General features: G+C 35.9%; 1 long non-coding RNA gene across 1 annotated transcript in view; it reads left to right on the forward strand.

Moving 5' to 3' along the window:
* The window catches only part of LOC309662774, a 29,389-nt gene extending 19,210 nt beyond the window's left edge, over positions 1–10,179 (forward strand). The window contains exon 2 of the long non-coding RNA XR_014264949.1: positions 1,271–10,179. This is a non-coding gene — a long non-coding RNA (uncharacterized lncRNA). The remainder of the gene's footprint in view (positions 1–1,270) is intronic.
* The last annotated feature ends 644 nt before the right edge of the window (positions 10,180–10,823 follow it).

The following is a 10,823-nucleotide window of genomic DNA, read 5'->3' on the forward strand; positions in this document are numbered from 1 at the left end:
ACACAGTTTGTATATCCCCGGTTTTCCTTTCTTTTCTTTTCACCAATTTTCTCACTTATTATTATTTTGATATATGGTTTTATTTTGTAAACTACCTCAAATACATTTGGAATGACATAGGTTTTAAGTAAATCATTACATTTTACAACTTCTGCACATATTGCGTAGCTTCTCTCTGCAGTTTACCTTTGTAATTCTCTTGATTCTGTACACCTGAGTTGTAAACAGTCATAGGTATAAAGAGCCAGCCTCACTCCCATTGTCCCCTCCACTGCTTCCCTTTCCTAGTCTAGCTTGGGGTTCAGAATGAAAACTCAGCTGCTCCTGTTTGGTGGCACCACCTGGTGGCCAGTTTGGGGGACTCTTTCGGCTATTCTGATTCTTCCTCACAAGCAGCAGATGTCAGCTTCTAGGTGCCAGCACGAGTGCAGCTAATCCAGTCCTCCCACCAACTTTCTGGGCTGTGCATTATTATCTCCATTTACAGATGGGAAAACAAAGAGATAAAGTAACTTGTCCACAATCACAAATTGAAGAAAGGACAAAGCTAAGATCTGAATCCAAGTCAGCTAGTGTATTAGTTTTCTTCTATTACATAACAAATTATGACAAATTTAGGGACTTAAAACAGCATCCACTTGTTAGCTCACCATTCTGTAGATCATAAATCTACAGAATGGATGGATGCTCTGCTTAGGGTCTCATAAGGCTGAAATCAAGATACCAACCAAGCTGGCCTCTTCTCTGAAAACCCTTGGAGAGGAATCTACCTTGAAGCTTCCCCAGGTTTTTGGAAGAAATCACTTCCTTGTGGTTATAGGAGTAAGGTCCCCATTTTCTTGCTCCCTGTCATAGATGGCTTATTTTTAAAGAAGGCCTTTGGGTCACACTTTGGTGTTTTAACTAAATATATATATATATATACATTTTCACATTTAAATGAACAAAATACACTGTCAGAGGTGAATATAAAAGTAAAACTCCTGTGTAAAACTCCTCTTTATCCTGGGTTAATTATTAACATCTTCCCTGAACTGTCAAAATTAACCAGCCAATTTATAACTAATATCAGGCACATGTCATTTTGGGGGGCAGGGGTAGGGCAAGGAATAGTGACTTTATTTGGAAAGTCTTCTCAGCAGACTGAGAAGATGGTGGACTAGTGTCCCAGAGAACCATCTCCCCTGAGTTAGAATTCAGGCTTCTTTTATACTAAAAGGGGAGGTGGTAAAGTCCTGGAGGGGATGTGCTAATTTCTTCCTTCCTGCAGCCATTCACAGGCGAGCCTGGTCAGGATGTTTCCTGTGAGCCCGGCTAACGTGACAGATGAGTGCATGGTAAGTAACAATATGTGTCCCTCTTGCAGTCAGCTGAAGTTCAGGCCCTTGTTCTCTCCTGGTTTTAAGGAGGACTTGGTCTCTGGGTTGGAAAGGATGTAAGGCTACTTCAATTGGATAGGCAGACCGTACTGTAATGAGCCTGTTGGTCTATTCCTTGCTCCAACTGCTAAACACTGGGGCAACTGGTGTCACTTTGGGGGATTTTGAAGGAAAGATCCTCAGGACAAGTGGTCCTGGCAGCTGCTAGCACCTTACCCCCAAAGTTCCCCAACCAGGGGTGGCTGGCTACGAGCAGCAAGCCTCCTGGCTGACCTGGGAGCTGAGTCCAAGCTTGCACTGCTCACTGCATGACAGGCCAATAAATCGAGAGACAAGTTGTTCTAGCAAGGAATAGCGATTTTATTTGGAAAGCCAGCAGACAGAGAAGATGGTGGACTAGTGTCCCAAAGAACCAAGCTCTGAATATGGAGCTACAAAAAGGTTAAGACCAGGTGCCTGCCCTTAGCATTAACAACAATACCTGTTTAGTGAATACAGTTTATATCTTGGACCTGTAGAAGACCTTTTACATATGTGTCTCATTTAATCCTCACAATTCTGCAAGGTAGGCATTAACTCCACTGTTCAGATGAGGAGATCTGAGACTCAGAATGATTGTCCGGCCATTTTTTGACTCCACATTGCTACACCAAATTGTTTAAAAAATCCAGTTGAAGAAACAGCAGGAATGAAGAGTAACAGGAATTTTAGAGAAAAATTAAGTGCAAATCCATGTGGTCTTGATAGTAAGAAAATATAGTTTTCTTTGGGTTGAATACCCTGCAATATACTCAATTGGCTAGATCAATATTTATTTATTTATTTAGATATTTATTTATTTATGTATCTACCTATTTATTTATTTATTTATTGGCCGAAACATCTATCTATCTATCTATTTATTTATTGGCCGAACCACACAGCATGCTGGATCTTAGTTCCCTGACCAGGGATTGAACCCGTGACCCCTGCAGTGGAAGAGTAGAGTCCTAACCACTGGACCACCAGGGAATTCCTGATAGATCAATGTTTATTATTATTATTATTTTTTATTGGGGTATAGTTGCTTTACAATGTTGTATTAGTTTCTGCTGTACAATGTAGTGAATCAGCTATATGTATACATATATCCCTTCTTTTTTGGATTTCCTTCCTATTTAGGTCACCACAGAGCACTGAGTAGAGTTCCCTGTGCTATACAGCAGATTCTCATTAGTTATCTATTTTATACATAGTAGTGTATATATGTCAATCCCAATCTCCCAATTCATCCCACCCCCCTTTCCCCCCTTGGTGTCCATATGTTTGTTCTCTATGTCTGTCTCTATTTCTGCTTTGCAAATAGGTTCATCTCTACCATTTTCCTACATTCCACATATATGTGTTAATATACGATATTTGTTTTTCTCTTTCTGACTTACTTCACTCTGTATGACAGTCTCTAGATCCATCCACATCTCTACAAATGACCCAATTTCGTTCCTTTTTACGGCTGAGTAATATTCCATTGTATATATGTACCACACCTTCTTTATCCATTCATCTGTTGATGGACATTTAGGTTGTTTCCATTACCTGGCTATGGCAAATAGTGCTGCAATGAAAATTGGGATACATGTGTCTTTTTGAATTATGGTTTTCTCAGGTTCTTTGCCCAGTAGTGAGATTGCTGGGTCATATGGTAGTTCTATTTTTAGTTTTTTAAGGAACCTCCATACTGTTCTCCATAGTGGCTGTATCAATCCCACCAACAGTGCAAGAGGGTTCCCTTTTCTCCACACCATCTCCACCATTTATTGTTTGTAGATTTTTTGTTGATGGTCACTCTGACCAGTGTGAGGTGATACCTCATTGTAGTTTTGATTTGCATTTGCTAATAATTAGTGATGTTGAGCATCTTTTCATGTGCCTCTTGGCCATCTGTATGTCTTCTTTGGAAAAATATCTACTTAGGTCTTCTGCCCATTTTTTGATTGGGTGGTTGGCTTTTTGATATTGAGCTACATGAGATATTTGTATATTTTGGAGATTAATCCTTTGTCAGTTGCTTCATTTGCAAATATTTTCTTTCATTCTGAGGGTTGTCTTTTCCTCTTGTTCATGGTTTCCTTTGCTGTGCAGAAGCTTTTAGGTTTAATTAGGTCCCATTTGTTTATTTTTGTTTTTATTTTCATTACTCCAGGAGGTGGATCAAAAAAGAACTTGCTGTGATTTATTCCAAAGAGTGTTCTTCCTATGTTTTCCTCTAAGAGTTTTATAGTGTCTGGTCTTACATTTTAGGTCTTTCATCCATTTTGAGTTTATTTCTGTGTATGAGGTTAGGGAGTGTTCTAATTTCATTCTTTTACATGTAGCTGTCCAGTTTTTCCAGTACCATTTATCGAAGAAGCTGTCTTTTCTCCATTGTATATTCTTGCCTCCTTTGTCATAGATTAGGTGACCATAGGTGAATGGGTTTATCTCTGGGCTTTCTATCCTGTACCATTGATCTATATTTCTGTCTTTGTGCCAGTACCATACTGTCTTGATTACTGTAGCTTTGTAGTATAATCTGAAGTCAGGGAGCCTGATTCCTCCAGCTCCATTTTTCTTTCTCAAGATTGCTTTGGCTATTCAGGGTCTTTTGTGTTTCCATACAAATTGTGAAATTTTTTGTTCTAATTCTTTGAAAAATGCCATTGGTAGTTTGATAGGGATTGCATTGAATTTGTAGATTGCTTTGGGTAGTATAGTCATTTTCACAATATTGATTCTTCCAATCCAAAAACATGGTATATCTCTCCATCTGTTTGTGTCATCTTTGATTTCTTTCATCAGTATCTTATAGTTTTCTGAGTACAGGTCTTTTGCCTCCTTAGGTAGGTTTATTCCTAGGTATTTTATTCATTTTGTTGGAATGGTAATTGGGATTGTTTCCTTAATTTCTCTTTCTGATCTTTTGTTGTTAGTGTATAGAAATACAAGAGATTTCTGTGCATTAATTTTGTATCCTGCAAGTTTACCAAATTCATTGATTAGCTCCAGTAGTTTTCTGGTGGCATCTTTAGGATTTTCTATGTATAGTATCATGTCATCTGCAAACAGTGACAGTTTTACTTCTTCTTTTCCAATTTGTATTCCTTTTATTTCTTTTTCTTCTCTGATTGCCGTGGCTAGGACTTCCAAAACTATGTTGAATAATAGTGGTGAGAGTGGACATCCTTGTCTTGTTCCTGATCTTAGAGGAAATGCTTTCAGTTTTTCACTACTGAGAATGATATTTGCTGTGGGTCTGTCGTATATGGCCTTTATTATGTTGAGGTAGTTTCCCTCTATGCCCACTGTCTGGAGACTTTTTAAATCATAAATGGGTGTTGAATTTTGTCAAAAGCCTTTTCTGCCTCTATTGAGGTGATCATGTGGTTTATTCTTCATCTTGTTAATATGGTGTATCACACAGATTGATTTGCATATATTGAAGAATCCTTGCATCCCTGGGGTAAATCCCACTTGATCATGGTGTGTGATCCTTTTAATGTGCTGTTGGGTACTGTTTGCTAGTATTTTATTGAGGATTTTTGCATCTATGTTCATCAGTGATATTGGGCTGTAATTTTCTTTTTTGTGTGATATCTTTGCCAGGTTTTGGTATCAGGGTGATGGTGGTCTTGTAGAGCGAGTTTGGGAGTGTTCCTTCCTCTGCAATTTTTTGGACGAGTTTGAGAAGGATAGGTGTTTGCTCTTCGCTAAATGTTTGATAGAATTCACCTGTGAAGCCATCTGGTCCTGGACTTTTGTTTGTTGGAAGGTTTTTAATTACAGTTTCAATTTCATTACTTGTGATTGATTTGTTTACATTTTCTATTTCCTTCCTGCTTCAGTCTTGGAAGGTTGTACCTTTACAAGAATTTGTTCATTTCTTCCAGGTGTCCATTTTATTGGCATATAGTTGCTTGTAGTAGTCTCTTATCATCCTCTGTAATTCTGTGGTGTCAATTGTAATTTCTCCTTTTTCATTTCTAATTGTATTGATTTGAGTTCTTTCCCTTTTTTTCTTGATGAGTCTGGCTAAAGGTTTATCAATTTTGTTTATGTTCTCAAAGAACCAACTTTTAGTTTTATTGATCTTTGCTATTGTTTCTTTCATTTCTTTTTCATTTATTTCTGCTCTGATATTTATGATTTCTTTCCTTCTACTAACTTTGGGTTTTCTTTATTCTTCTTTCTCTAGTTGCTTTAGGTGTAAGGTTAGATTATTTGAGATTTTTCTTGTTTCTTGAGGTGAGAGTGAATTGCTATAAACTTCCCTCTTAGAACTGCTTTTGCTGTGTCCCATAGATTTTGGGTCATCATGATTTCATTGTCACTTGTTTCTATGTATTTTTTTATTTCCTCTTTGATTTCTTCAGTGATCTCTTGGTTATTTAGCAGTGCACTGCTTAGCCTCCATGTATTTGTGTTTTTTAGTTTTTTTTCCTGTAACTGATTTCTAATCTCATAGCATTGTGGTCGGAAAAGATGCTTGATGAGATTTCAAGCTTTCTCACACCATATGCAAAAATAAACTCAAAATGGATTAAAGACTTAAATGCAAGACCTGAATTCATAACTCCTAGAAGAAAACAGAGGCAGTCTGCTCTTTTACATTGACCTTAGCAATATTTTTTTGATATGTCTCCTCAGGCAAGGGAAAGAAAAACAAATGGGACTACATCAAACTAAAAAGCATTGCACAGAATAGGAAACTATTAACAAAATGGAAATGCCATCTACTGAATGGGAGAAGATATTTGCAAACAATTTATCTGATAAGGGGTTAATATCCAAAATATACAAAGAACTCATACAACTCAATATCAAAAAAACAAACCCAATTAAAAAATAGGCAGAGGATCTGAATAGACATTTTTCTAAGAAAGATATACAGATGGCCAACAGACACATGGAAAGATGCTCAACATTGCTAATCATCAGGGAAATACAAATCGAAACCACAATGAGATATCACCTCATACCTGTCAGATGACTATTAAAAAGACAACAAATAACAAGTGTTGGCGAGGATGTGGAGGAAAGGGCACCCTTGTGTACTGTTGGTAGGAATGTAAACTACTATAGCCACTATGGAAAGTATGGAGGTTCCTCAAAAAATTAAAAATAGAACTACCACATGATCCAGCAATTCTACTCTTATTTTTCCAAAGAAAATAAAAACACCAATTTGAAGAGATATATGCACCTCTTTGTTCACTGCAGCATTATTTATAATAAGGAAGATACGGAAGCAACCTGCATCCATCAATAGATGAATGGATAAAGAGGATTTGGTATATATACAAAATGGAATATTACTCAGCCAGAAAAAGGAATAAAATCTTGCCCTTTATGATGGGTACCTAGAAGATATTACGCTAAGTGAAATAAGTGAAAGAGAGAAAGACAAATACCATATGATTTCACTTATATGTGGAATCTAAAAAGCAAAACAAATGAACAAACAGAAACAGACTCAGATAGAACAAACTGGTGGTTGCCAGAGGGGAGAGGGTGGGGAGATGAGTGAAACAGGTGAGGGAGATTAAGAGGTACAAACTTCCAGTTGTAAAGTAAGTCATGGGGATGAAATGTACAGCATTGGGGTATAGTCAATAATATTATAATAACTTTTTATGGTGACAGACGGTAACTAGACTTATCTTGGTGATCATTTTGTAATGTATAAAAATATCAAGTCAGTATACTGTACATCTGAATCTAGTATTATAAGTCAATTATTAATTAAAAAGTTTAAAATTAAAATTTTAATTATAAAAGAAGGCTGACCCTTGGGCAAGACACCTGTAATGGTCTAAATACTTCCAGATATATCAATTATATCTCAATAAAGCTGGTAAAAAATGAAAACAAACAAAAAACCCCAAACCTTCCAGAGCTTACAGGAGCTTCTGTGCTGAAAAATATATTCCTATCTGATCCATCTATACAGTAACATACTGTATATAACAGTCACTTAAAGGAAAAATATTTTTTAAAAGTCTTAAACATGTTTCAGCTTGAGTTAACAAAGTTTGACTTCAGAAAGTACTGTTACTATAAATAAGTTAAAGAGAAAAAGAAAAAAATCTGAAATGCAGGAAGTCATGCAATACAAGAGATGGGTCTATGACAAAGCCTCATTACAAAGTTGACTCTACTCTAGCAGAACCCTTTGTGCTCCATGCAACAGCTAGACAGAACTTCCTGTGGAGCCTGCTACACTCAGCCACTGCAAATATCAACTGGTAACAACTTAGTACAAAAACTACTGTGCTAGGAGATAGCATCTACTCATTGTTTAAGCATTATTTTCTTCTTTCATATTATAGTCATCTTCCTCAAGATGGTCCAATGAGTTTACATGTGATACCCCTTCTATGTGAACACATGTCAAGAAGAGACAAAAACAAAATTAGACATAGGCAAAAATATTTTGTAGTACAATGTAATAAAAAACTGAAAGACACAAATGGTGGCATAATTGTCACCAAAGAATGTATGAACAAAAATAGACATAAATGAGATAAAAACTAATTAGAAACTTTAGATGTGAAAGTATAGTCACTGAAATAAAAAAATACAACAAATGAGGTTAATTTTAGACAAGGCATATTTGAAGAATAATTAAATACATCAGAAGACAGGACCAAGGAATTCATCCATACACAGATTAGAGACAAAGATGAAAAATATGAGACAATAGAATGGTTAGAGGCCCAAATTTAGCTATTTAGAGTTTCAAAAAAAAAAAAAAAATGGAGAAAATGGTAAAGAAGCAGTATTTGAAGAGAGACTTGCTGAGAATTTTCCATAATGGAAAACAGATATGGGTCCTAGACAAAAGGCACACTGAATACTGAACATGATGAATAACTGTCAAACAGATCATAAGGAATTAGTAGAATATCAAAGATAAAGAGGCAACTTAGATGCTACCAAGGAAAGAGGCCAGATTATCTACAAAGGAAAAACAACTATACGGTACTGAGAGCAAACTGTTTGCAGGCAACAAGAGGATTTAATGGTGTAAAAAAAAAAAACTTAAAGCAGAAAGAAGAAAAATGATACAAGAGCAGAAATTAATGAACTAAAATACAAAAAATAGAGAGGATCAATAGAATCAAAAGTTCAAAATGTCAGCTGAAGAGATTTTAAAAATAGATAAATGTCTAATAATAATTTTAAAAAGTTAGAAAAGGCACAAAAAGATGAGATTAATTTTTTTAAAAACCTTGAGAATACTATGAACATTTATTAAATATAAAACTCTCTCTTGGGAATTCCCTGGCAGTCAAGTGGTTAGGGCTCCGTGCTTCCACTGCAGGGGGCCCGGGTTTGATTCCTGGTTGGGGGAACTAAGATCCCGCAAGCCGTGTGGCCTGGCCAAAAAACAAAACAAAAACAACTCTCTCTTAAACAAACTATTTCAAAAATCAGAGACTGATACGCCATAGATATCCAAACTGAAAGAGAACATGAAAAAGAACACAGATATAAACATAGATATAAAATCTTTAAATATAAAATTAGCAACTATTAAGTGGACTGTAAATGTTAAGAATGTGTATTATAATTATTAGAGCAGTCACTAAAAAAAAAAAAAGAAATGTTTACTTAAAATGCCAACAGGAAAACTAAAGTGAAATTCTAAAAACTATTGAAATAGTCATTAAAAAAAAGACAGGAAAGGAAAAATAGATTAAAAAAAACAGAAGAGGCAAGGAGGAAACAAAATATGGTAGATACAAATCTAACCATATAAATAACTACATTAAAACTTTTGGGATAAACTCTCCAATTAAAATGTAGATTGTTAGAATGGATAAACAAGATCCAACTATATGCTGTCTATAAGAAACTCATTAAAGACAGAGGTGGGCTGAAGGTAAATTATGGAAAAAGATGTACCATGTAAACAATAACCACAGGAAGATGAGAATGGCTATATTAATATCAGATAACACAGATTTCAGGAGAGAGCATTACTGGAGTTATAAAGTGGCATTTCATTAGATAAAAGGGCCACTTAATCAGGAAGACACAACAATCATATAAGTGTATATTCCTAATAACAAAGCTTCAAAATACATGAATCAAACATTTACAGAGTTACAGGGAGAAATAAGACAATTCCAAAATCATGTCTGATTTCAGCAATTGAAAGAACTAGACAAAAAACCCAGTAATACTTTTTATAAACACTCTATCACTACACTCAACAAGGACAGAATACACATTCTTTCTAAAAGCACATGGTTAGATTTACAAAGAGGTATGATGAACTAGTACACAGAACTAGTACACTGGAAACTAAAAAAAAAAGTATTACAAAAGGAAATTAAAGAAGACCTAAAAAAAAAATGGGATGTTTTATATTCATGGATTGGAAGAGTCAATACTGTTAAGATGGCAATTTTCCCCAAACTGATCTATAGAGTCAGTGCCATCCAAATCAAAACCTCAGCAGGCTTTTCTGAAGAAATTGATGATATAAAAATTTAGGGCTTCCTTGGTGGCGCAGTGGTTGAGAATCTGCCTGCCAATGCAGGGGACACGGGTTCGTGCCCTGGTCTGGGAAGATCCCACATGCCGCGGAGCAACTAGGCCCGTGAGCCACAATTACTGAGCCAGTGCGTCTGGAGCCTGTGCTCTCCAACAAGAGAGGCCGCGATAATGAGAGGCCCGTGCACCACGATGAAGAGTGGCCCCCACTTGCCACAACTAGAGAAAGCCCTTGCACAAAAACGAAGACCCAACACAGCCATAAATAAATAAATTAAATAAACCCAAAGTTTAAAAAAAAAAAAAGACTTCCTTTAAAAATTTAAATGGAAAGGCACAGGACTTAGAATAGTTAAAATAATCCTGAAAAAGAGAAACAAGGCTGGTGGACTTAAACTCTCATTCACTGCTGGCAGAAATGCAAGATGCTACAGCTACTTTGGAAAATGTATGGCAGTATCTTATAAAGCTAAATATACCTTCTTATAGTTCGCAGAAATTTCACTCCTAGGTATGTACTTAATAGAAATGAAAACAGGCCTGCACAAAGACTTGCAAGCAAATGTTCATAGCACCATTATTCACTACAGATTAAAAACTGGATGCTACTTATATGTATATCAACTGGTAAACAGATAAGCAAATTATGGCATATCCATCCTATGGAATACTACTGATCAATAAAGAGAAGTACACTATTAATATATGCAACAACATGGATGAATCTCAAAAACATCATGCTTAAAGAATGAAGTCAAACACAAGACTATATATTGTTCCATTTATATGAAACTCTAGAAAAGATCTTTGTTGCCAGAGGCGGCAACTATAAAGATGCACTGTGGAGCTTTCTAGGGCAATGGAAATATTCTGTAGTTTGATTAAGGTGGAGGTTACCTGACTATATAAAATTACCAAAATACATCA

The sequence above is a fragment of the Balaenoptera physalus genome (genome assembly GCF_965194825.1).
Source record: "Balaenoptera physalus genome assembly, chromosome: 6".
In the NCBI taxonomy this organism is placed as follows: Eukaryota; Metazoa; Chordata; class Mammalia; order Artiodactyla; family Balaenopteridae; genus Balaenoptera; species Balaenoptera physalus.